Source organism: Sapajus apella, unplaced genomic scaffold (assembly GCF_009761245.1).
Source record: "Sapajus apella isolate SASKATOON/1434 unplaced genomic scaffold, GSC_monkey_1.0 scaffold123, whole genome shotgun sequence".
Lineage (NCBI taxonomy): Eukaryota > Metazoa > Chordata > Mammalia > Primates > Cebidae > Sapajus > Sapajus apella.
The window spans coordinates 3,288,091-3,315,721 of record NW_022437063.1 but is presented as its reverse complement, the minus strand read 5'-3'; the positions used below and the strand labels follow the sequence as shown (position 1 = coordinate 3,315,721).

Genomic DNA, 27,631 nt, shown 5'->3' with positions numbered 1-27,631 from the left:
TTTTATTGATCTAGATAAGCTTACCCTTAAATTTACACAGAAAGGCATGGCACATGCCTTATAAGGGCTAAAACAATCTGCAAAGAAGTATAAAGTGGGAGAAATCACTCTACTTAATGATACGACCTACTCAGTAGTAAATACAGTGTGGTACTGAAGAAGAAACAGACACATACGCCAATGGAACAGACTGAAAACTCTGAAACAGACCAACACAAACAGGCCCAACTGACTTTGGACAGAGGTGCAAAATTCCGTAAGGAATGACAGCCTTTCAAAAACTGCTGCTAGAGCAACTGGACATCCATTAGGGTAGCAGGAGAAGAACCTCAAACTAAGTCTTACATCTTAAAGAATTAATTTAAAATGGATCATGAACCTAAATGTCTGACAAAGGACAGTATCTTGCCTATGTAAGAACTTTCAAAACCAAACAATTAAAAAACCAAACAGTCCAATTAGCAAATGAGCTAGAGACATGAAGTGATATTTACACAAGAGGATATACAAATGGCAAATAAGTACCTGAAAAGATGTTTAACATCATCAGCCACCGGGGAAAGGCAAATTAGAGCCACAGTGAGATATCACTGCACACCTATCAAATGAATGAAATAAAAAATAGTGATAACACCGAATGCTTGAAAGGACACAGACAAACAGGTCACTCGTACATTCCCGGTGGGAACGTCAAATGGTACAGACACTCTAGAAAACAGTTTGGCAGTTTTTTCTCTCTCTTTTCTGATTTTTAGTTTGGCAGTTTTAAAAAATAAAAGGATCAGCCGGGCATGGTGGTGCGTGCCTGTAATCCCATCTGCTCGGGAGGCTGAGGCAGGAGAATTGCCTGAACCCAGGAGGCGGAGGTTGCGGTGAGCCGAGATCCCGCCATTGCACTCCAGCCTGGGTAACAAGAGTGAAACTCCGTCTCAAAAAAAAATAAAATAATAAAAAAAAAAAAAAAAAAAAGGAAACAAACATGCAACTACCATTTGATCCAGCAGGTACACTCTTGGGCAGTTATCCAGGCGAAATGAAACTTAGGTTCACACAAAAACCTGTATACACACCAAAAGAACAGGTGACAAAGAAAAAGCAAATAAATTGGGCACCAAAATGTACAGCTTTTGTGTTACAAACACTACCATCAAGAAAGTGAGAAGACAACCCACACAAATGGGAGAAAAAGGCCAGGCACGGTGCTCACGTCTGTAATCCCAGCACTTTGGGAGGCCGAGGTGGGTGGATCACAAGGTCAGGAGTTCAAAACCAGCCTGACCAACATGGTGAAACTCTGTCTCTACTAAAAATACAAAACATTACCTGGGTGTAGTGATACGTGCCTGTAATCCCAGCTACTCAGAAGGAGGCTGAGGCAGGAGAACTGCTTGAACCTAGAGGCAGCAGAGGTTGCAGTGAGCCGAGATCACGCCACTGCACTCCAGCCTGGGTGACAGAGCGAGACCCGGTCTCAAAAAAAAAAAAAAAAAAAAAAAATCAAAAAGAACAAAAGGGAAAAAATATTTACAAATCATATCTCTGATAAGGGACTTATATCAGAATGTATAAAGAACTCTTAAAGTCAACAATAAAAATACAACTATCTCAATTTAAAAATGAACTAAGGAATTGAATAGCCATTTTTCTAAAGAAGATACACAAATGGCCAATAGCTACATGAAAAGGAGCTGAGCGTCACTGGTCATTAGGGAAATGCAAATCAAAACCAGAATGAAACACCACTTCACACCCGCTGGAATGGCTAGGATTAAAAAGACGCACAGTAACGAGTGCCACCAGAGATGTGGAGAAATCGAACCTGGCTTCGTATGCTGCCGGTGGGAAACACAGTAGGCTTTTGGAACAGTTTGGCAGTCCTCAAGAAGTTAAGCATGGATTTACTACATGACCCAGTAATTCCACTCCTAAAGAAATGAAAACATACATCTACACAAAAGCTTGTATGTGAATGTTCATAGTAGCATTCTTCATAATAACCGGAAAGTTAAAACACAATATCCACAACTAAAAACTGTAGACACAATAAATGTGTTCTATCCATACAATGGAATGTTTTTGGCAATAAAAAATAAAGTGGCCGGGCATGGTGGCTCATGCCTGTAATCCCAGCACTTTGGGAGGCCGAGGCAGGTGAATCACGAGGTCAAGAGATCATGACCATTTTGGCCAACACGGTGAAACCCCATCTCTACTAAAAATACAAAAAAAAAAAAAAATTAGCCGGGCATGGTGGTGCGTGCCTGTAGTCTCAGCTATTCGGGAGGCTGAGGCAGGAGGATTGCTTGAAACTGGAAAACGGAAGTTGCAGTGAGCCAGGATTGTGCCACTGCACTCCAGCCTGGCGATAGAGCAAGACTGTCTCAAAAAGAAAGAAAGAAAGAAAGAAAGTACTGACACATGCTACAACACGGATGACCCTTGAAAACATTATGCAAAATGAAAAAAAGGTAGTCATAAAAGACCACATATTCTATGATTCCATTATTTGAAATGTCCAGAATAGGCAAATTGTAGAGACAAGAAGTAGATTAGAGATTGTCTAGGGCTAGATGGGAGAAGGGAGGAGAGTTGGAAGGAACAGCCAGTGATATCTAATGGTATAGTCACACAGTCTTGTGAGCATACTAAAAACTATGGAATGTACATTTTAAATCAATGTCATATGGTATATAATTTACATATCTTTTCTTTCTTTCTTTTTTTTTTTTTTGGAGATAGAGTCTCACTCTGTGGCCTGCTGGAGTGCAGTGGCATAATTCAGCTCATGGTAATCTCTGCCTCCTGGGTACAAGTGATTCTCCTGCCTCAGCCTCCTGAGTAGCTGGGATTACAGCTGCATGCCAGCACACTGGGCTAATTTTTGTATTTTTAGTGGAGATGGGGTTTTGCCATGTTGGCCAGGCTGGTCTCGAACTCCTGCCTCAGGTGATCTGCCCACCTTGGCCTCCCAAAGTGCTGGGAATACAGGCATGAGCCACTGAGCGTGGCCCTGTAATTTATATTTCTTTCTACCTATCTATCTATCTATCTATCTATCTATCTATCTATCAATCTATCTACCTACCTACCTACCTACCTGTCTGTCCATCCGTCCCTCCATCCATCCGTCTGTCCGCCCATCCATCCATCTATCCACCCATCCACCCACCCACCCACCTCTTTTTGAATGACAGGGTCTTGCTCTGTTGCCCTGGCTGAATTGCAGTGGCGAAATCTCGGCACCTTGCAACCTCTGCCTCCCAGGCTCAACCAATCCTCCTCCTCAGTCACTCAAGTACCTGGGATTATAGACAGGCATCACCATGGAGGGCCAATTTTTTTGATTTTTTTTGTAGAGTTGGGGTCTTGCTACGTTACCCAGGCTGGTCTAAAACTTCTGAGCTCAAACAATTCTCCTGCTTAGGCCTCCCGCAGTGTTAGGGTTACAGGCGTGCACCACCGCGCCTGGCTAGAACTCTTTAAAACAAACAAACCTGTATACAAATGTTCACAGCAGCCTTATTCCTAACAACTCCAAACTGGAAACAAGCTAGGTGTCCTCCACTGGGTGAACAGTTACGCAAACCATGGTTCCTCCGTACCATGAAGATTACTCAGCAATAAAAAGGAAAAAACTACTGATACACCAACAAATGGGACGACCAACCTCCTGGGCTCAAGCCATCCTCCCACCTCGGCCTCCTGAGTAGCTAAGACTACAAGCACGAACCATGACACCCGGCTAATTTTTGAATTTTTTTGTAGAGACAGGGTCTCACTATGTTTCCCAGGCTGTTCTCAAACTGCTGAGCTCAAGTGACCCTCCCGCCTCAGCTTCCCAAATTGCTGGGATTCCAGGAGTGAACTGCTACGCCTGGCCAGAGTGCTATTTTAAGAACAGGTGTTCTGTTCTTCATGTTTTCTGTTCTGCAGCTTTCAGAATCCTAACACGGGAAACATAGCTAGAATATATAATATAGGAACTACCTCTTTTATTTATTTGCTTGCCTTTTAACTTTTTTTTTTTTTTTTTTTGAGACAGAGTCTTGCTCTGTCACCAGGCTGGAGTGCAGTGGTGCAATCTCGGCTCACTGCAACCTCCACCTCTCAGATTCAAGTGATTCCCCTGCCTCAGCCTTAACTTCTTATTTGGAAGTACTTTCACTTACAGAAAAATTGCACCCCCAAAACAGTATAAAGAACCCCATAACTTGACCCATATTCACTGTGGTTAACAATTTACCCATTAGGCCGGGCGCGGTGGCTCACGCCTATAATCCCAGCACTTTGGGAGGCCGAGGTGGGTGGATCACGAGGTCAAGAGATCGAGACCATCCTGGTCAACATGGTGAAACCCCGTCTCTACTAAAAAAAATACAAAAAATTAGCTGGGCATGGTGGTGCGTGCCTGTAATCCCAGCTACTGAGGAGGTTGAGGCAGGAGAATTGCCTGAACCCAGGAGGCGGAGGTTGCGGTGAGCCGAGATCGCGCCATTGCACTCCAGCCTGGGTAACAAGAGTGAAACCCAGTCCCCCCAAAAAAAAAAAAAAAAAAAAACAAAAACAAAAAAAAACAATTTACCCATTTGCTGTATCATCATTTCTTTCTTCATAGGTATGCATGCATGTATGTGTATTTGAGTGAGTTGCATACATCATGGTTCATTCTCCTAAGTACTAAACTACCTGTTTGCTAAGAATGACAATGTGCTCTTACACACCACAGAACACTTCACTTCAGTGAACTAAACAGACACACTTCAATCTATGATTCGTATTCAAATTTTGTTAGTTGACCAGATAATGTCCATGATGGCATTTTTTTCTCCTTTGGTGCAGGATGCTGTTCAGAGTCATGCATTACATTTTGTTGTCATTTCTCTTTTAATCTGAAACATGTCCACAGCTTTTCTTTGTCTTTTATGACACTGACATTTTTAAGGAATATCGTTTCCAAGCTGTCTTCCTCCCTTTTCAAATAGAATGTCTCAATATCGACGTACACTAACTTATATTGCGGTAGATGTCCACATAGAAGAATCCATACTTAATAAGAACCTGTAACTTGAGGTATAGCCCGTGTCCCATCCTGAAGCCGAGTTCTTAAATAGCCTCCCAGCCTCTCTAGAAACTTGTACACCCTCTATTTTGCCAGCTTGCCAGCTAGAAATGTGTCCAAGGCTTTCCTATTTGGAACTAGAGGTTCCCAAAGCTACATGCCTATTCAACACAACAAACAAAAGGAAACCAAAAGCATAATTATTTTGTAAATCCCCAAATAAGAGAGTGAAAAGAACAGCTACAATGTCTACCTGATAGCACGACTTTAAGCAACTCAACATAATTCAAACATTCAGCACACATTGGTAACAATAAACCAAGTACCTTCTGCAAGAGCTGGTTGTAGAGCAAATCCTTTTCTAAGGGAACAAAGATGAATGCAACTAAAAGTGACAAGAACACTGAGGGAACAGAAGCAAACCATTTCAGGGTAAAAATGGAATTTTCTGCTATAAAGTAAAGCTCTGCATAAAAATAAGACAAAACAGGAAATTTATTCATAAGACCCCATGCTGAGGATTTCAAGGAGACAGTCACGTTTCTGGGGTAACTGACTATGGGATTGTCCCTCATGGAGCCAAGTAACCTGTCAAAGCAACAAGCCTTCCTACTCAACATGCCCTGTGGCTCCCCTGCCAGCCAGAGGGTCTGTCTGAAGCCTGGAACAGCTGTCAACATGCTTTGAGTCCAACAGGTCCTGATATGACCTCGGTCTTTTACCTCTGCACAAAATTACAGCTCATGGTTGTTTGTACGGTCTGGTTTGTTTGTCGATCATTCGGTCTGAAAGGCTGTTTTTTGTTTTTGTTTTTTTGAGATGGAGTCTTGCTTTCTTGCCCAGGCTGAAGCGTAGTGGCGTGATCTCAGCTCACTACAATCTCCACCTCCCAGGTTCAACCGATTCCCCTGCCTTAGTCCCCTGAGTAGCTGGGACTATAGGCATGTGCCACCATGCCCAGGTAATTTCTGTATTTTTAGTTTCCCCATGTTGGTCAGGCTGGTCTCAAACTCCTGACTTCAGGTGATCCACCTGCCTTGGCCTCCCAAAGTGCTGGGATTGCAGGCATGAGCCACCGTGCCCAGTCCAAGACTGCTTTTTTTTTTTTTTTTTTTATTACTTGCATCCATCCTGTGGTTTCCATCCCAGCTCGTGGCATCCTGGCCCAGGGCATCACTGCCTCCCTCCTCACCTCCTGCCACAGCCTCCTCTCTCTCCCCTTTCCAAGGTTCTCACACACATGGCTGCCAGGTTCATTGCCTGATGGAGAGCCCTGATCACCTCCTGTGGATGGGCTCCTCTCAACAGCGTGGCTTCCAAGTACCTGGATTCACAGACAGGAAAACAGACCAGTGCAAGGTATCACCCAAGGCCACACAGCTGCTCAGTGGCTGGGCTGGAGCTAAGGTCAGTGTCTCCTTGCCCCCGATGTGGTGGAGCCTTTCCCACTTAGCCACCTTGCTTGGCCAGGTCCCTCTACAAACCTCAGAACCACTTACAGCTTCTGCCCGGGCCTGGAAAGCTGCCTGAGGAGGCCTTTTAGCAGCTAGATCAGAGCATATCTATCCCCTAAGAAGGGCCTACTGGTCCTCATCCCATGGCCTTTCACACACAACACAAACCAGAGTCCCCACAGTGGCCCCAGCCTCCACGAGGCTGCCCCTGCCTCTCCCCTGGGACCTCCTGAACTCCTTCTTCTCCTCCTCCTCTCCAGGACACTGCTCCGGTCATACTTCCTGGTTGCTCCTCCCATGAGCCCAACCTGCCACCCCCTCTGCCAGGATGCTCCCATCCTGATGCCGGCTCTGCCTGCTGTCACCTGCTTCCAGTCCTTCCTCAGACACTAGGTCCTGGCCACAACCTCGGGGAGGCCAACCTGGACCAGCCTCCTGGTGCCCTTGCCCCTCCTGGCACCTTTGACCCATTCACCCGCCCTGGACTTGCTTCTCCTACTGCACTTGGAGGTGGCCAACTCAGCAGGCCACCTGCTGCATCACTCCACTCGGGACCTGTCTGTCCCTGCCAGAGCATGAGCTCTCATAGACGAGGGTTTCATGGATTTTGCTCACTTACGTATCTTAGAACAATGCCTGGTACAGAGAAGGAGCTCAACAAATATCTGATGGAGTTTGAACCTGAATGCATGAATCTTCTCTTTATGTCCCTTTGCAAGCCCTGGACTCTGGCCAAAATAGATGACTTGGCATCTGCCCGCCACACCCCAGGCTTCCTGGCCTCTGTACTTTATCCGACTCCTTTCTGCCAGGAACGCAACCTGCTCTACACATGTGGGGCGCAGTACAGATGCCTTTCCTCCTCAAAGCACTCAGGATCGCCCCAGGGGAAGGACTCCGTCCCGCCTCTGAATCACCACAGCTCTCATTGTGGATGTTAATGTATCCCTTTTCTGCTCGGCTGACCTGTAACTCTTGGAGAAATAATTCTTGTCTGTCATCTTCCTCCCCTATACAAGGTAGATGTTCAGTAAAAATTTACAGAATGAATTTGACATTGGTGCTAAATTCTGAACATTGTTCCTTTCCCCGTGTTACAAAAACTCAAATCAGGACAGGCACAGTGGCTCACGCCTGTAATCCCAGCACTTTGGGAAGCTGAGGCGGGCTGATCCCTTGAGTCCAGGAGTTTGAGACCAGCCTGGGTGATATGACAAAACCCCATCTCTACAAAAACAAAACAAAACAAAAATTAGCTGGGTGTGGTGGCACATGCCTGTGGTCCCAGCTATTTAGGAGACTGGGATGGGTGGATCACTAGAGCCCAGGAGTGAGCCAAGATCACACCACCGCACTCTAACCTGGGTGAGAGTAAGACCCTGTCTCAACAAAACAAATAAACACCCCCCCACCACTAAAAATACACTTAAATCATTTTAAGTAATGAACCTATGAGAAGAGCCTGTATATAGTACAAGTATTTAAAGGACAAGTCTGGTTGCAGAATACATGTTTTTCTTAAAAAAAAAAAAAAAAAAAAAGGAATGCAACTTAAAGTGATTAGAATGCTAATGGAACAGAAACAAGCTGTTTAAGAAAACAAACTAAATTTTCTTGTTAAAAAGTAAAGTTCCTGAAGTGTATCCTGTGATAGCCTGAGAGAAAGTGCCTGGAACAGTTTTCAGGCCATTTAAACTGTCTGTAGTCAGCTCTGGAAAGCCCATGTCATTCAAGTAAACATAGTCAGGATGCCTACATGTGCTTGGGGTCAGATGTCAGTATCCCTTGTGTGGCACATGAGGCCTTTCTTAAGATGACTGACACCTTCCCAATACTCAGTTGTCCCTTCCATGAACATAGTATATCCATCTCTCTATTTGGGCTATATTTAAGCTCTCTTAACAACTTAATCAGCTTTTTGAGTACAGATCTTACATATCTTTTTCAGATTTATTCCTAGATATATTATATAGGTACATTATAAACATAACTTTTTTTTCTTTTTCTTTTTGAGATGGAGTCTCACTCTGTCACCAGGCTGGAGTGCAGTGGCACTATCTATCTTGGCTCACTGCAACCTCTGACTCCCTGGTTCAAGCAATTCTCCTGCCTCAGCCTCCTAAGCATGTGCCACCATGCCCAGCTAATTTTTGTATTTTTAGTAGAGACGGGGTTTCACCATATTGGCCAGGTTGGTCTTGAACTTCTGACCTTGTGATCTGCCCACCTTGGCCTCCTAAAGTGCTGAGATTACAGGCACCAGCCACCGGGCCCGGCAAGAGTTCTTATTCCATATTTTTATGCATATCTGGTCAAACTGCTTAATTACAGCCACTCTTGGGGTGTGTAGTGATATCTCTCTGCCAAGAAAGATATCTATGAACTTGCATTTCCCTAACGACTAATGAGGGAAAGAACATCTTTTCATGTGCTTGCTTACCATCCGTTCAAACAACATGCCCTTTGCTGAAGAGTTCGTTCATCTTTTGCCCATTTTTAATTGGGTTGTTTGACATCTTGCTGAATTATAATAGTTCTTTATATAATCTATATCCAAGTCCTTTGCCAGATATATGTTTTACAAATATTTTCTCTAAGTCTGTGGCTTGACTTTTCATTTTATTGTTTGCTGATGAGTAAAAGTCTCTAATTTTGAGGGTGACTTAGTAATTTTTTCTTTTATAGTTTATGCTTTCTTCCTTAAGAGACTGAGTTTTACTCTGTGGCCCAGGCTGGAGTGCAGTGGCATGGTCATAATTCACTGCAGCCTTCAACTCCTGGGCTCAAGTGATCCTCCTGCCTCAGCCTCCTGAGCAGCTAGGGACTACAGACATGTGCCACTGTGCCTGGCACAGTTTTTTTTTGGTAGAAACCCATTCTTGCAATGTTGCCCAGGCTGCTCTCAGATCCCTGGCCTCAAGCTATCCTCCCTGCTCTATTGACCTTTGTGCCCAGGGATGAGGGAATAAAAAAAAAAAACACGAAAATCAATTGATGACAAATGTGTGGATCCATTTCTGGACTTGCTATTCTGTTCCATCCATCGAATTATCTATTTTCATATCAATACCATACTGTCTTGATTACTGTAGCTTTATAATAATTCTTGAAATCAGGCAGTCTGTCTTTCAATTGCGTTGCTATTTTTCAAAGTTATTTTAGTAACTCTAGGTCCTTTGCATTTCCATGTAAACTTTAGAATCAAGTTTATCATATTCTATAAGTAGGCATGCCGAGGTTTGATTCTGATTGCTTTGAATCTGTAAATCAATTTGGGAAGAATCACCATCTTAATGATACTGAGTCTTCTGATTCAAGAGCATGTTATAACTTGCCATTTATTTAGGTCTTTTACAGTTTCTTTCAGCAGTGTTTTATAGATTCCAGTGTACATGCCTTGCACATTTTATCTCTGAGCATTTCCTAATTTTCCTGCTTGATTACTTTTTTTTTTTTTTTTTTTTTGAGATGGGAGTCTTGCTGTGTCACCCAGGCTAGAGTGCAGTGGCACAATCTTGGCTCACTGTAACATCTGCCTTCCAAGTTCAAGTGATCCTTCTGCCTCTGCCTCCTCAGTGGCAGGTATTACTGGTGTGCGCCACCACACCCAGCTACTTTTTGTATTTTTAGTAGAGATGGGGTTTCACCGTGTTGGCCAGGCTAGTCTTAACTCTGACCTCAAGTGATCCACCTGCCTTGGCCCCCCAAAAGAGCTGGGATTACAGGCGTGAACCACTGCACCTGGTCTGATGCTTGATTACTTTTTAAACATTCAACTAACCTTGCATTCCTGGAAGAAACCCAGCTTTCAGCATACTGAAGATTTTTTTTAAATTGTTTTCTGCTTCCATTGTTTTGGTTCAGAAATTAGCTCTTAGTCATTGCTCCTTTGAAGATAATGTCTTTTCTTTTTTACTTCTGGCTCCTTTTAAGATTATCTCTTCGCCTTTGCTTTTTCAGCAACTTTACTGGGTATAGATTTTTTTTTTTAATCCCATCTAGGTATGGATTTAAAAAAGAAATACTTCCTGTTGCTTATTAGGATTCTTGAATTTGTGACTTGATGTCTTTCATCAGTGTTGGAAAAACTTTGGCCACTGTCTTTTCAAATATTGTGCTTGCTCCATTATCCTCTCTTCCTTCTAAGATTCCAATTACTGAACATGATTCTTCTCTATGATCTTTATGTTTGTATTTATTCGTCTCTTTGTGCTTTTAGATTTTTTTCTGATCAGATCAATCTTATAACTCACCAATTAAGTCATCAGTTGTGTCTATTCTGCCATTATATCTACCTATAGAGTTATGCAATTTCAGTTTTTATGTATTTTAGCTTTATAATTTCTATTTGGTTACTTTCAAACAAATAACCCTTTAAAATATAATTTCTAGTGGTCTATCAAAGTTCTCAATCTTTTATTCTTCTTGAAGAAAGGTAAGCAAGGTTATTTTAAACTTCATGTCCTTTGCGTCTTACATTTAGCATTATGTGGGTCTGTTTCTACTATCTATTACTTCTGCTGTTTCAAGAGGTCTTCCTGCCTCATGTGCTTGGCTGGTACTGTTGTGAGTCATTACTATATCCGTGGTCTTGATGTGCTTGGTAGTGAAAGACCATATAAGATCATGCAAGCAGAAATTGTGCAATGTAATTCTAATAATCGGAGGGGAAAACTAAAATTGTTCCCATGACCTTTAAATGTTTTTTACAAAATACTAAAAACACTCTTACTATTGGTTGTAAATGCACGGGGAAATAAAAAAGGTAGTAAAACTAATATTATTTGGTACACCGTAAAAGATTAGAAACACCGAGAATCAAAGTGTTTTCTTTGTTAAAAAAACAAAAACAAAACTTCTGAGCAGCAGTTTAAAAGGTGCTTGTTTTCTCACTGTATGACTTATGAAACAGAGCACACAGCTTCTTCTGTGCCTCAGCAAATTGTCCTATTCCTTTTCAAGGGCAGATCTGCTTCCATTATTCTATTCTTTGTTTCTAATGTAAAATGCCTTTGAGAGTTCCTGTGACGTGCGGTTTTTTGCTGGGACCACTTCCTGTGGGACATCGTCATCCTTTTCATCACAACCGCTTTCCTCATTTACCTGATCGGTGAATTTCACTGCACACCGGTCTGCACTTCTAGTTTCTTGAAAGGCAGCCAGGTCAGTGGTTTTCTATCACTCCAGTCATGTTCAATTCTAATTTTACTTCCAGCATTATCACTTTTCATTTATTTGCTGCACTTTCATCTTTGTTGGCCAATTACTTTTTGGTGTATCCACTTTTGTTGTTGCTGTTTCTTGCGATGGAGTCTTGCTCTGTCACCCAGGCTGGAGTGCAGTGGCATGATCTCGGCTCACTGCAACCCCCGCCTCCCGGGTTCAAGCAACTCTCCTGTCTTAGCCTCCCAAGTAGTTGGGATTACAGGCACCCACCACCACACTCAGCTAATTTTTAAATTTTATGTATTATTTTATTTTATTTTGAGATGGAGTTTCCCTTTTGGTGCCCAAGCTGGAGTGTAATGCTGCCATCTTGGCTCACTACAACCTCCACCTCCCGGGTTCAAGCAATTCTCCTGCCTCAGCCTTCAGAGCAGCTGTGTTTACAGGCACACTCTACCATACCCGGCTAATTTTTTGTATTTTTCGTAGAGACGAGGTTTCACTGTGTTAGCCAGACTGGTCTCGAACTCCTGACCTCAGGTGATCTGCCCATCTCGACCTCCCAAAATGCTGGGATTACAGGCGAGAGCCACCACGCCTGGCCTAATTTTTTTATTTTTAGTAGAGATGGGGTTTCACCATGTTGCCCAGGCTGGTCTTGAACTCCTGACCCCAGGTGATCCACCCAGCTCCGCCTCCCAAAGTGCTAGAATTAAAGGCATGAGCCTGCACCCGACTTAGTGTATCCACTTTTATAAAATGCCATGTTGATGTATCACTGAGAGGCAAGGAGGCAACACAATCACAAGTTCTGCAGTCTGTGCATGAAACTGACCAACAGATGCTCAGGGACCAATTACAGACCGACTTTGAGAGAAGTTATGCAATTGGTCAGTGATCATCATGCACATCTGTTATCTATGCTGTGATTTGTAGGCTGGAGAACTGGTGCAGAGCTTGCACTTTATACGGCAGTCACACTGCATATACCATGGGAGCTGGGATTTGATTGGTATTGTTGGGAGATCACTGTTATTTAACTAAACGGTGATAAATAATTTTTTTTAAATTTTTTGTTCTGTTTGGTTGCGTTTTTTTGGTTATTGCTGTTTTGTTTTATATGAAATCTTGCTCTGTCACCCAGGCTACAGTGCAGTGGCACGATCTCGACAGCTGTAAACAGGGCACCTAGCTGTGACAGTCCCATGAGACCCACTGCCTCCTGGTGCTTCCAGCACCCTCCCACTCACTTGGACCCTAGGCAGCCATAATCATGGCTTCCCCCCCCAACACCACCCTAATGCTCCTGCAAAGGGGGCAGCCACCATACTCAGCCACTCACACGCTGCGTGTCAGACGTATGACTCCCCTACACGCTTACCCACTGCCTGAGGCCAGAACAGCCCTACGCCAGTTTCACAAGAGTAAAACTCCGTCTCAAAAAAAAATTTTTTTACTGTCTGTAAATTATATCTTAATAAACCCAACTTTATTTTATTTATTTATTTTTTATTTTATTTTATTTTTGAGACAGAATCTCAGTCTTGTCACCCAGGCTGTAGTGCAGTGGCTCGATCTCCGCTCACTGCAACCTCTGCCTCCTGCGTTCAAGTGATTCTCTTGCCTCAGCCTCCTGAGTAGCTGGGACTACAGGTGCCCATCCCCACATCCAGCTAATTTTTTGGTAGTTTTATTAGAGACAGGGTTTCGCCATGTTGGCCAGGCTGGTCTCGAACTCCTGACCTCAGGTGATCCACCCACCTCGGCCTCCCAAAGTGCTGGAGTTACAGGCGTGAGCCACCACAGTTGGCCAACCTGACTTTAAAAACACCAACACAAACCCTCAAACCCATCTCCATGGCCTGGTTTCTTGGGAGTTAATAGAGTGGGGAGCTGGCTGTGGGAGGCTGGCAGGACACATTGTAGTCACTCCCATGGGGGAAGACAGTATGGGTGACTTTTCTAAGGACATCAGGGAGCCAGCCCCACTGCCACCTGATTCAGCAGGGTCTGTGAGCCCCGGGCAGGATGTGGTTGCCTCCCTCCCCACCTCCCTGGCTGGGCAAAGTAGGACCAGGCTGCCCTGGAAGGCACAGACCACTCATGTCACTTCACTCTGGAAAAGGGGCTTGGACAAAAGCCTGCATTTGTCTGGGAAATCACCTCCTCTCGTTTCTTTTCTTTTTTGAGATGGAGTCTCGTTCTGTCACCAGGCTGGAGTGCAGTGGCGCGATCTTGGCTCACTGCAACCTCCACCTCCCAGGTTCAAGTGATTCTCCTGCCTCAGCCTCCTGAGTAGCTGGGACTACAGGTGCATGCCACCATGCCCAGCTAATTTTTTTTTGTATTTTTAGTAAAGACAGGGTTTCACCATGTTGCCCAGGATGGTCTCGATCTCTTGACCTCATGATCTGCCTGCCTCGGTCCCCACAAAGTGCTGGATTACAGGTGTGAGCCACTGCGCCCGGCCGCCTCTCATTTCTGTCAAACCAAATGGAGTCAAGTTCGCAGCAGCCGGGAGCCTGCTCTTCCTGCTGGAACGCTGCTTTTCAGGGAGCGACTGTCCCGCTTCTGTGACCGCGGTGGGATTGTGGCCCTGAGGGCTCATCTGCTTTTCAGGCTGGAACTATCAGCGACAGAGCAAAGGCCAAGGCCATAACTAAACAGGGGGAGCGTCTTCAATATAGGCCATTAGACACATGATTAGGGTTAATAATCACCCAGGATTTAAATGCTGCTAGCCTATGTGGGTCAAAAGGAGTTTAACTGGAGCACTTAATGCCTTTAAGATCATAATCAGGAGAACTAAAATGAGCTCTCAAGTTTCTTGGATAATTTGTATTCACTCTTTCCTCTCCCTGGACTTTGTTCCTTTAGTGAAAGGAAATTCTGAAGTTTAAAGACAACTGAGCTGGGTGCGGTGGCTCACGCCTGTAATCCCAGCACTTAAGGAGGCCGAGGCGGGCAAATCACAAGGTCGGAGTTTAAGACCAGCCTGGCAAACACGGTGAAACCCTGTCTCTACTAAAAATACAAAAATAAAATAAAATTAGCCAGGCCTGGTGGCGGGTGCCTGTAATCCCAGCTACTCAGGAGGCTGAGGCAGGAGAATTGCCAGAACCCAGGAAGCAGAGGTTGCAGTGAGCCGAGATCGCGCCACTGCACTCCAGTCCGGGTGACAGAGTGAGACACAGTCTCGTTAAAAAAAAAGACAACCACATACGGAGCTGCACATTCTGTTCACTGGCAGATGCCACGCACATGCCCTGGTGGCCCCCGTGACCCTCTGTCCCCTCTCTTTGCATGCTGCAGGCCTCTCAGTTTCCCTCTGTGCCTTTCCTTGAAGCTGGGAGTCTGCCAGTTACGTGAAGCAGTGCTTCACAGTGGCAAGGAATTGTGCCTACTGTTTTCCACAGCAGGACGGCGCCTGGCATGCAGTAAATGCTCAGTAAATATTGGCTGAATAAATGAATGAACTCAGGAATGAATGACTGACATATGCCCCCAATAGCTGTTCAAGTGAAGGCAGAATTTGTCAAATCAGAGTGATTCAAATGCCATAGGGTGTCTGAAGGACAAAATTCCTGCCTCTAGTTTGGGGGAGCAGTAAGAAAGACTTTGGGAAGGCGGTGGTGTTTGATTAAGACTTGAATCTCAAGCAGTGGGTGCCCAGTAGGAGCCTGGGGCTCCCACAACCAGTCCTGAAGCACCTACCAGCAAGAGGCTCCGGGTTCAACTATGAGTGAGGAGACAAGAATTCTGGCCTCACGGGAGAGCCACTGCCACCAAGCCACCACTCGAAAAAACACTGCCTGAGTGCATCAGAGGAAAAGCACCACGTATTACAAGTACCCGCATCAGCACACAACCCCAGCAGGTGGTACAGGGAGCCGCTACAAGTGTGTTTAAGCTGAGATCTCAAGGGTAGAGGTCACGGGGGCGTGTCGTGGGGGATGAGGGTCAGGTAAGGGAGTGTGTCACTAGCACGTCCACTGCTCAAGAAGAACCAGAAGGGGCTTGTGTAGAAAGTGTGTCAGTCCCTGGAACATCAGGGCCAGGCCCTCCTATCAACCTCTCATTCCATAAAGTTTGGATGGACGGGACAACATTGAGGTGGGAGGGGCAATGATAACCCAGGAAGCGCCTACCAAGCTCGCACTGCCTGCCAGGGGCAGCAATCCGCAGAAACACTAGTATGCATCCCTCTTGTAGCGGAGGGGAACTGAGCCACGGGCCAGCTGAAAAATCTGTCTGCATCTCAGAGCTAAGTGCTAGGCCAGGACCCTGCACTTTGTCCTGCCTTTGATGTCCCCCACCCCAGCCCTAGCAGGAGGCTGGCAATTGAGACCGAAAAGGATCACCAGAGTCAGGGGAGGGGAAATCGCAGGGCAGCTCAGAATCAGACACACTGAGCTCAAGGGCCTCAGGAGGGCCCAGGCGACATCTGGGAGGCGGGTGGGTGACAGACTTGAAGCTCACAAGGGTGACAGTGAGGTGCAGGGGGCCTCATGGAACCAGAGGGGCTGGGGGATTCCGGAAACCACAGAGATCGAACGCTAGTGCCAAGGCAGGAACAGCGCTGAGTGCTCTGAGGAAGGCGCGCACACAGTTGGAAAGTCCACATCTGCTCACCTGGTCCTTCGGTGATTTAACTTCACATGTATCAAAATGAAACCTGGTGGATAGATGTGTCACACCTTAGGCTAGAATCTCATCTTTTTGTCTCTCAAAAGTAATTAATTCCTTTTCTGAGTTCTAAATTTTTTTTTTTTTTTTTGAGATGGAGTATCGCTCTGTTGCCCAGGCTGGAGTGCAGTGGCATGATCTCGGCTCACTGTGACCTCCACCTACCAGGTTCAAGTGACTCTCCTACCTCAGCCTCCTGCGTAGCTGGGATTATAGGCACACGCCACCATGCCTGGCTAATTTTTGTATTTTTAGTAGAGACGGGGTTTCACCATGTCGGTCAGGCTGTTCTCGAACTCCTGGCCTCGTGATCCGCCCGCCTCGGCCTCCCAAAGTGCTAGGATTACAGACGTGAGCCACTCCTCCCAGCTGGGTTCTAATTTTTAATTGTTCCTTCTTGTCTTTCAGAGGTTTCCTTCTTGAAGAGTCTGTAGCAGACCTGATGCCATAATTGGGCAATGCATCCTTCTGAAATCCCTTCCAGAAAACGATTTAACCTACTAAGAAAGCCCACGTTTGAATTCATTCATTATTCCAAAGAGAGTCTTGGTGCGCTTTCTAGGTTTTGGATCTTTTTATGGGTCCATGGAAGCTGCCATGGTTTTCTCTGCGTCCATCATCAGCCACATTTCCCTCTGGATTCTTGTTTCTTTTAAGTCTTATACCTCTATTAGTATTAAAGATCATTAGCTGTGCTTGAGTGTGGTTAAATATTCACTTTCACTTAGACTTCTGACCTAGACACCAACAACTAGATCTAAGTAAAGAGAATGCAGCAGGAAAAAAAGTCAATAATTTCTGGTTTCCAGAGTGAAAGAAAAATACTAGGCCGGACATGATGGCTCACATCTGTAAACCCAGCACTTTGGGAAGCCGAGGCAGGCAGATCACCTGAGTCCAGGAGTTTGAGACCAGCCTGAATATGACTGAACCCCATCTTTACAAAAAACACAAAATGTAGCTAGGTGTGGTGGTGTGCACCTACAGCTCCAGCTACTCAGGAGGCCAAGATGGGAGGATCGCTTGAGCCTGGGAGTCAGAAGTTGCAGTGGGCCGAGATCTTGCCACTGTACTCCAGCCTGCTGACAGAGTGAGACCCTGTCCAAAAATAAATAAATGAAAATATGATATTGGGCTAGGCGCAGTGACTCACACCTGTATTCCTAGCACTTTGGGAGGCCAAGGAGGACAGATCATGAGGTCAGGAGTTCGAGACCAGCCTGGCCAACATGGTGAAACCCCATCTCTACTAAAAATATGAAGATTAGCTGGGTGTGGTGGCGGGCGCCTGTAATCCCAGTAAATGTGGAGGCTGAGGCAGGAAAATAACTTGAACCCAGGAGGTGGAGGTTGCAGTGAGCCGAGATCACGCCACTGCACTCCGACCTGGGCGACAGAGTGAGACTCCATCTCAAAAACAAAACAAAACAAAACAAAACAAAAAAACGATATTGATCTCTTCGTATTTTGGCACCCTGCTAAATACTCTTCACATTATCTGTTCCCACATGAAGCCTGGGACTTCTGAGGCATTGCTGCGGCTCTGAATGGAAAGCGTCCACTCGGACCTTTCTCCTGGAAGGATCCCTGCCGGCTGCCACCCTTAGCTGGGAACGGGAGCCTGCCCCTCTGGGTTCAGGGCACCAGCCCTGGATTCGTACTTCCTGGCCCTTCCCTAGCGGTTCCAAACTGTGGCTTTCAGGCTGCTGCAGTGGTGGTCGGCATCTTTCATTCACAGCTTGCGATCGGAATCTCCGCCTCCTACACCACTTCTGGGTGTTCACACCTTCTTCCCTTTTCCCTGGGTCTGGAATCCTGTCTCTTGACTTTGGAGGAATTCACTAGGCACCCACATCCCACCCCTGGAATCATTAGTCATCACTTGTCACGCAAGTTCGTTTAACCCTGCTAGTCCCAGCTTTTTCTCTCAAGGATCCTCGGCTTCAAACGCATTTAAATACCCTCTCCCCTTCACGCTCTCATTTTCCAAAGCCTTCTTCCCAGGATAGCACTCTCCCAAGATCTTTGCACAACTGAACATTAAAAAAATGTCCCTCTTTCAGAACACGTCACTGAATAGACTAGATGAACCTAATTTTTCTGACTTGAAAACTAGAATAGAGTGCCTTCCTTTCTGGAAAAGCTCTCAGCAAAGTCAGTGTTCTAAGGAAAGAAGAGGACGAAAATCGCATTCTGAACTTTTGTGCACTTCTGACTGGTGCTTGTGAATCACAGGGAGCTGCGTAGAGATGGGAGGCCCAGGCTTCCTTGCCTGTATCTGGGGACAGAGTCTTGTAACATTTGTCGAAGTGGGGAAAAAAAAACCCAACAGACTTGTACTACTCAAGCAAAATACTCCGCCTCACAAATTGTAAAGTCCAAGGACACTGTCAACAGGTCAAATACTGCCCTGTTTGCTTCTACTACAAATAACTTTTTTTTTTTTTTTTTTTTTTAGACAGTCTCTTTCTGTCACCCAGGCTGGAGTGCAATGGCGCAATCTCAGCTCACTGCAACCTCTGTCTCCCACGTTCAAGCGATTCTCCTGCCTCAGCCTCCCAAGTAGCTGGGACTACAAGTGCATGCCACCACGCCTGGCTAGTTTTTTGTATTTTTAGTAGAGACGGGGTGTCTCGCTGTGTTAGCCAGGATGGTCTCGATCTCCTGACCTCATGATCTGCTTGCCTCAGCCTCCCAAAGTGCTGGGATTACAGGCCAAGAGCCACTGTGTCTAGCCTACAGATAACTTTCACATACTGAGAGACGATTCCAATTTAAAGCAAGTATCTAACTTCTCTGAACATTTTTTTCTTTAAATATCATTCATGTTAATTTCATCCCCAATGCACAGATAGAGACACAGAAATAGAAAGAGAGTGGACAGTGAATAAAAAAGACACTACCGCTGGGTGCGGTGGCTCATGCCTGTAATCCTAGCACTTTGGGAGGCTGAGGAGGGTGGATCACGAGGTCAGGGGTTCAAGACCAGCCTGAGCAACATGGTGAAACCCCGTCTCTACTTAAAAATACAAAAATTAGCTGGACATAGTGGCACACACCTGTAATCCCAGCCACTCAGGAGGCTGAGGCAGGAGAATCACGGAACTGGGAAGGCAGTGGTTGCAGTGAGTCAAGCTGAGGCCATTGTACCCTAGCCTGGGTGGCAGAGCAGGACTGTCTCAGGGGAAAAAAGAAGACACTACCACCAGGTGCAATGGCTCACACCTGTAATCCCAGCACTTTGGGAAGCAAGGCCTGGTGAATCACTTGGGGTCAAGAATTCAGGACCAGCCTGGCCAACATGGTGAAACCCTATCTCTACTAAAAATGCAAAAATTAGCTGAGCATGGTAGTGCACGCCTATATTCCCAGCTACTTGGGAGGCTGAGGTAGAAGACTCGCTGGAACCCGGGAGGCGGAGGTTGCAGTGAGCCGAGATCACACCGGTAAACTCCAGCCTGGGCAGCAGAATGAGACTCCAGGCACTCCCCAAAAAGAAGACACTACCCCGGTTATCAAGCTGACTCATAAAATGGGCTAAAGTGAGACTGCAGTCTAGAATTTATTATGTTTACTCCTGATCCTAGGCAGGGGGCAATATGTTCCTCATGCTAGCAGCTCACTCCATGTCATTTTGCTCCATGTGGAAAGCTGCCTGACAGTGCTTCAAAAATTCATCCATTTAAACATCCCTGTTAACCCTTCTTCCATAGACAATAGAAGAGAAACTGTCTCAGATAATCAAGATTTGCATGCCGCTTGATTGGGCAATCTGTACTTCACAAGCCATATTGCTGAATTATAAACATACATTTAAATACTCATGTAAAGCTGACCACTAACTTCTTAGAAAGGGACATAGCCACGTGTCAGCCTCTAAATAACTGGATCTCTTTTACTGAAACTTGGCAATTTGTCACCTTGGTGTGGTTATCACATAACCACAGATGTATTCAGTTACAAATGGATGCAAAAAAGCTTGCGACCTTGCTCACTCTTTTTTTTCCTGAGATGGAGCCTTGCTCTGTCGCTCGGGCTAGAGTGCAGTGGTGCGATCTCAGCTCACTGCAAACTTCGCCTTCTGGGTTCAAGCACATTTTCCTGTCTCAGCCTCGAGAGTACTGGGACTACGGGCACCCAACACCACGCCCAACTAATTTTTGTATTTTTTTTTTTTTTTTTGAGGTGGAGTTTCTTTCTTATTGCCCAGACTGGAGTGCAATGGCTCGACCTCAGCTTGCCACAACCTCTACCTCCTGGGTTCAAGTGATTTTCCTGTCTCCATGTTGGGCAGGCTGGTCTCGAACTCCCAACCTCAGGCAATCCACCTGGCTTGGCCTCCGAAAGTGCTGGGATTACAGGCGTCAGCCACCACTCCCGTCCCTGATTTTTGTATTTTTAGTAGAGATGGGGTTTCATCATGATGGCCAGGCTGGTCTCAAACTCCTGATCTTGTGGCCCGCCCACCTCAGCCTCCCAAAGTGCTAGGATTGCATGAGCCTTTGTGCCCAGTCTTACTCACTCTTAAAAATGAAAAATGAAAGGTGTTGGGGGAGCTTCAATATTCTGCTTAACTATGCCCTCATCTCAAGCCATTCCTACGAAGCTCACAATCTTTGAAGCCATTAGTCCTTCTGTATTTGCCTTCCTAACTCTTACTATTCAAAATGATGCTCTTTTGAAGGTTGGCTTGTGGTCTATAAGTTAAAAGTATAAAACAAATAAATCAGAATGAAATATTCCCTCCTCTTTATCTAGATCTCTTAAAACAGAACAAATTAAAAGCAGTCCGATGAGTCCTGCCTCTTGGAACATAGACGATGTTTCATCTAAGTTTTCTCTAATTTTTCTTGGGAATATTTTAGCTTGACAATCGCAGTGGGAGAAGGACGCCCACCCAGTTAAATGTCAGTGCTGCCCAACACCGCTGTGATGAGACATACACCGCTGTGAAGTCTGGAGCGGACACCGCTCAGTATAGACGGAAGAAGGGCTCTCTCAGTCTAGGTGTGGCGGAAGCTCCAGAGGCCCGGGGCAATTTCCCTGTGGTGGGATGGAGCCAGTCATCATCTGTTGGTCGCTGCTGTCTGCACTCCTGTTTAGGCCCCCCCACATCCGTCCAGCTCCCACCTACATCTGAGTACTGTGGTGACCACAGAGGCCCATCAGTACATTCTCCATGAATTAAATTCTGTGAATCATGTACTTATTCCGTGAACATTTACAAGTACCTACTCAGTATACAGGTCTAGCAGGGCAGAAGTAAGTAAGACATCCTCGCGGCCCTCAGGGAGTTAGACTCAGTGGGGAAAGTCAGACTAACAGGGAACAGGGGTGCAGGCAGCACCAAGCTATGGCCTGATGGAAGTGTGTCTGGGTGTGGGGAGATTCACTGGGCCTGCATTTCAGCAGACCCCTCTTCACGATCAAGAGGCCTGGTCTGGGTATGCCATGGAATTGCAGTAAGAGCAAACGCAAGGTGCCGCCCCACCAAAACCTGAGGTCACAGTCACATTCAAAACACACAGAAGCCTGGGTGTGGTGGCTCACGCCTGCAATCCCAGAACTTTAGGAGGCTGAGGCAGGTGCATCACTTGAGGTCAGGAGTTCAAAACCAGCCTGGCCAACATGCTGAAACCCCATCTCTACTAAAAATACAAAAATTAGCCGGCCATGGCGGCAGATGCCTGTAGTCTCAGCTACTAAGGAGGCTGAGGCAGGAGAATCGCTTGAGCCCGGGAGACAGAGATTGCAGTGAGCTGGATGACACTGCCCTCTAGCCTGGGCGACAGAGCGAGACTCCATCTCAAAAGACAAACACAAAAACACACACAGGAACCACTCGCAACAGCTTCTGTTGTACTGGTGGAGAACTCTCAATTGTATATTCCAAAATGAAACCAACATTGGTATGTAAGGCGGGATGGTAGCACGTTGCCTTCTAAAAGCCTTTGAAAAATCATAAAATGGCCAGAGCACATGCAACACAGGTGTGAGACCTGGCTAAGCGAGAAATGCAGGCAGCCAAGGGCATGTCCACCTTCTTCAGACACCTCCTGAGATGGCAGTTTTTTAAGCCACGGCTTAAAAAACTTCACAACCACGCCGGGCGCGGTGGCTCACGCCTGTAATCCCAGCACTTTGGGAGGCCAAGGCGGGTGGATCACGAGGTCAAGAGATCGAGACTGGTCAACGTGGTGAAACCCCGTCTCCACTAAAACTACAAAAAAAATTAGCTGGGCATGGTGGCACGTGCCTGTAGTCCCAGCTACTCAGGAGGCTGAGGCAGGAGAATTGCCTGAACCCAGGACGCGGAGGTTGCGGTGAGCCGAGATCGCGCCATTGCACTCCAGCCTGGGTAACAAGAGTGAGACTCCGTCTCAAAAAAAAAAAAAAAAAAAAAAAAAAAAACTTCACAACCCTTCAGAGAGGGGGCATAGAGAGGAACTCCATTTTCTGATGAGAAAACAGCAGTTTAAAGAGGGGGACAAAGGTCTCCAGGCCTGGCAGGCAGCAGCTAAGGGGCTAGAATCCAAATCTCATGATTAATGACCTAATACCTTTTCCACCATATCAAGCTGCTTTGCTGATGCAAAGCAAAATTTCCAAATTTCCCACCACGTTTACCGTATGTGAGCCTCAAAACAAATGCAGCTCAGCTACAAAGAACTGTAATGGGGTGAGACCTAGCGAAGAGTAAGTGCTTTTCTTTTCTGAGACGGCGTCTCACTCTGTTGGCCAGGCTGGAGTGCAATGGTGTGGTCTTGGCTCACTGCAGGCTTCATCCCCCAAGTTCAAGTGATTCTCCTGCCTCAGCCTCCCGAAGAGTTGGGATTACAGGCACCTGCCACCATGCCAACTAATTTTTTATTTGATTTGATTTTTAGGAGAGATGGGGTTTCACCATGTTGGTCAGGCTAGTCTAGAACTCCTGACCTTATGATCAGCCAGCCTTGGCCTCCCAAAGTGATAGGGATACAGGCATAAGCCACCGTGCCTGGCCAGTTCTTTACTTTGCAAGTGCATAAGCTTCCAAGACACCATAATATCACTATTAAAATATGCTAATTAAATATTCTAAAAGCAAAGAATGCACACGCCTCTGAGTAACGAGCAAATCCGGTCATGTGTGGAAAACGTGCCTGCATGGTGCTCCTTTCTGTAGAAGCTCAGTGCATGCAAGTGGCAGAAATACATGGAAAAAGAAACATGTTCTTTTAAACATGGGCCCCTGGCACAGCTAAGGCCTTTCTTATTAAGTTCTTACCTTAAAACCATCTTATCACCAAGTTGTAAATGTAAATTCTGTGCCTAAGTGTCCCTAACCACATGGCCTTAAAGGTGATCTGGCTTATTCTATGCAACTCATAAGGCTGAAATAACAGATATAGCATATTTCTACCCTGTAATCAGACACTATACCTTTTCAAAAAGTATCTACAGCTGGGTGTGGTGGCTCACACCTGTAATCCCAGCACTTTGAGAGGCTGAGGCAGGCGGATCACCTGAGGTCAGGAGTTTGAGACCAGCCTGGCCAACATGGTGAAACTCTGTGGCTACTAAAAATACAAAAATCAGCCAGGCGTGGTGGTGCACACCTGTAGTCCCAGCTACTCGGGAGGCTGAGGCAGAAGAATCGCTTGAACCCAGGAGGTGGAGATTGCAGTGAGCCGAGATAGTGCCACTGCACTCCAGCCTGGGCAATAAGAGCGAAATTCTGTCTCAAAAAAAAAAAAAAAAGAAAAAGAAAAATGTACTCTATGCCAAGCTACCAAAAACAAATAAAAACAGAGACCCTCAAGTTCCAAAAAAGCAGAAATTAGACAGGCCACAGCCTCCAACTGCAGTGTGACAAAATTAGTGCAAACATTAGACAAAAACACTGGCTACTTGGAAGTTAAGACATTCATCCTATTTGCCATTAAAACTATATCTGGCCGGGCACAGTGGCTCACGCCTGTAATCCCAGCACTTTGGAAGGCCGAGGAGGGCAGATCATGAGGTCAGGAGTTTGAGACCAGCCTGACCAACGTGATGAAATGCCATCTCTACTAAAAATACAAAAATTAACTAGGCATGGTGGCATGTGCCTGTAATCCCAGCTACTCAGGAGGCTGAGGCAGGAGAATTGCTTGAACCTGGGAGGCGGAGGTTGCAGTGAGCTGAGACCACATCACTGCAACCCAGCCTGGATGACAGAGAGAGACTCTGTCTCAAAAAAAAAAAGAAAGCAATATATCTATATATATCTCCATTCACACACAGAAACTAAGAGAGCAAAAAAAAAAAAAAAAAAAAGAATAAAAATTGGCATGTTTCAAATATATTTATAATAAGGAAATACTTTAATTAATGTGTGTGTGTGTGTGTGTGTGTGTGTGTGTGTGTGTGTGTGTGTGTTTAAAAAGACCACTTAGGTCGGGTGCAGTGGTTCAAGCCTGTAGTCCCGGCACTATGAGAGGCCAAGGCAGGAGGATGCCTTGAGCCCAGGAGTTTGAGACAAGCCTGAACAACATAGCAAGACCCCGTCTCTGAAAAAAGTACAAAAATTAGCCAGGCATGGTGGCACGTGCCTGTGGTCCCAGCTGCTTGAGGCTGAGGTGGGAGAATCACCTGAGCCCAGCAGGTCGAGGCTGCAGAAAGCCGCAATCGTGCCTGCACTCCAGCCTAGGTGACACAGCAAGACCCTGTCTCAAAAGTAAATAAATAAATAAAATTTAAAAGACTGCTTAAGGATGACTACATAAATATTTATTTAGTTTTTTTTTCTCACTCTGTTGCCCAGGCCAGAGTGCAGTGGTGCCATCTCAGCCACTGCAACCTCCATTTCCCAGGCTCATGGAATCCTCCCAACTCAGCCTTCCAAGTAGCTGGGACCACAGACATATGCCACTACACCTGGCTAATTTTTGTATTTTTGGTAGTGATGGGGTTTCACCAGGTTGCCCAGGCTGGTCTTGAAGTCTTGGGCTGAAGCAATCCATCCCCTTCGGCCTCACAAAGCGCTGGGATCACAGGCATGAGTCACTGCGCCCAGCCTACTTAAATATTTATTACAAAAACACAGACTCTCCAAAACAGCACGAAAGAAAAAGAACACTGGTCACCAATTTCTAAAGAGTAAGATGTCCCAGCAAAAACATATTCTTCATCCTTTACCACAATGAGGATTATCTTTAAGTTTCTTTTTTATACTCTGGTATGAAAAGTAGTTTCATGGATCCAGCTTGTCTTGTTCAGCATTGGGGACGGCAGCTCACGGCAGCTACTCAGTCAATATTCGTAGAACGACTGCATTAAGTGTATATATATATATATATATATATAAAGAGATTGGCTAAATATGATTGTATCTAAACACAATGGGATATGATATAGACATTTCAAATGAGTCATAAATATTTTTCACATAGAAAGATTTTTCATAACCTAAATAAAGCAAGTAGTCAATACAGCAAGTTACAAAATAGTTTATAAAGAAGACATGTTTTCTCTTTCTTCTCTCTCTCATTCTCTCTCTCTCACACATAACTTTTAAAACTCTGTTCATAAGCTTGACAAACAGGAGCTAGAGAAAGCCACTACAGTGTTTGATTACTGTGCGCGTCTCTTATGTTATGTCTAAGATGTCAGAAACGGGCCTGGAGCGGTGGCTCACGCCTGTACTCCCAGCACTTTTTTTTTTTTTTTGAGACAGAGTCTAACTCTGTTGCCAGGCTGGAGTGCCATGGCTCAATCTTGGCTCATTGCAACCTCCACCTCCCAGGTTCAAGCGATTCCCCTGGCTCAGCCTCCCGAGTAGCTGGGACTACAGGCGCACGCCACCACGCTCAGCTAGTTTTCGTATTAGAGAGAGGGTTTCACTGTATTGGTCAGGATGGTCTCAATCTCTTGACCTCATGATCTGCCCGCCTCAGCCCCCCAAAGTGCTGGGATTACAGACGTGAGCCACTGCGCCCACCCTATCTCAGCACTTTAGGAGGCTGAGGTGGGTGATTCACCTGAGGTCAAGAGTTCGAGACCAGCCTAGCCAATATGGCAAAAACCTGTGTCTACTAAAAATACAAAAATGAGTTGGGTGTGGTGGTGGGCGCCTGTAATCCCAGCTACTCAAGAGGCTGAGGCAGCAGAATCGCTTGAACCAGGGAGGCGGAGGTTGCAGTGAGCCAAGATCACGCCACTGCACTCTAGCCTGGATGACAAGAGTGAAACTCCATCTAAAAAAAAAAAAAAAAAAAAAAAAGAGGTAAAAGAAAACATTTTTTCTACTGTCAATTAATTAATTTATTTTATTTTTTTGAGATGGAGTCTTGCCCTGTCATGCAGGCTGGAGTGCAGTGGCATAATCTCGGCTCACTGACACCTTCACCTCCCAGGCTCAAGCAATTCTCCTGCCTCAGCCTCTTGAGTAGCAGGGATTACAGGTGTCTGGCACCACACCTGGCTAATTTTTATATTTTTTTGTAGAGATGGGGTTTCACCATGTTGGCCAGGCTGGTTTCAAACTCCTGGCCTCAAGCGATCTTCCCACCTCGGCCTCCCAAAGTGCTAGGATTACAGAAGTGAGAGACCGTGCCCTGCTTGCCAGTGAATTTACTTTTGCTTCAGAGTTGCACCGGTCGTCATCAGCCCCACTGTCCCTGGTCTCTCATGGATGGTGACCACACAAATCCATATCATCTGGCCTTTATCTTCAGCCTATCCCTGGCATGTTCTGTCATGGGCCTTTCTCAACAAGCCATCTGCTTAATATTCAAATCATAATGAAAACAGCTCTGTACCAGTCAGTGTGGACGTCCCAGGGTCTGCTAAGCACTCACATTAACTCAAAGTTAATGTTATCAAGTTTTAAATTGATAACATTAAAACATGCCTGCCATGAAGCAATGAAGTTCCTGGCAAAACTGACACAGTAACTCAGAACCTAAAAGTGAATTGTAGGCCAGGTGGGGTGGCTCACGCCTGTAATCCCAGCACTTTGGGAGGCCGAGGCAGGTGGACCACGAGGTCAGGAGTTCAAGATCAGCCTGGCCAACATGGTGAAACCACATCTCTACTAAAACTACAAAAATTAGCCAGGTGCATTGGCAGGCACCTGTAGTCCCAGCTACTCAGGAGGCTGAGGCAGGAGAATCACTTGAATCCGAGTGGCAGAAGTTGCAGTAAGCCAAGGTTGTGCCACTGCACTCCAGCCTGGGCAACAGAGGAAGACTCCATCTCAAAAAAAAAAAAAAAAAAAAAAAAAAAAAAAAAAAAAAAAAAAAAA

General features: G+C 45.6%; 1 protein-coding gene across 3 annotated transcripts in view; it reads right to left on the bottom strand.

The window, feature by feature from the left end:
- PPARA (peroxisome proliferator activated receptor alpha) overlaps positions 1-27,631 on the bottom strand; it is an 88,065-nt gene that overhangs the window by 56,026 nt on the left and 4,408 nt on the right. The window lies entirely within an intron of this gene.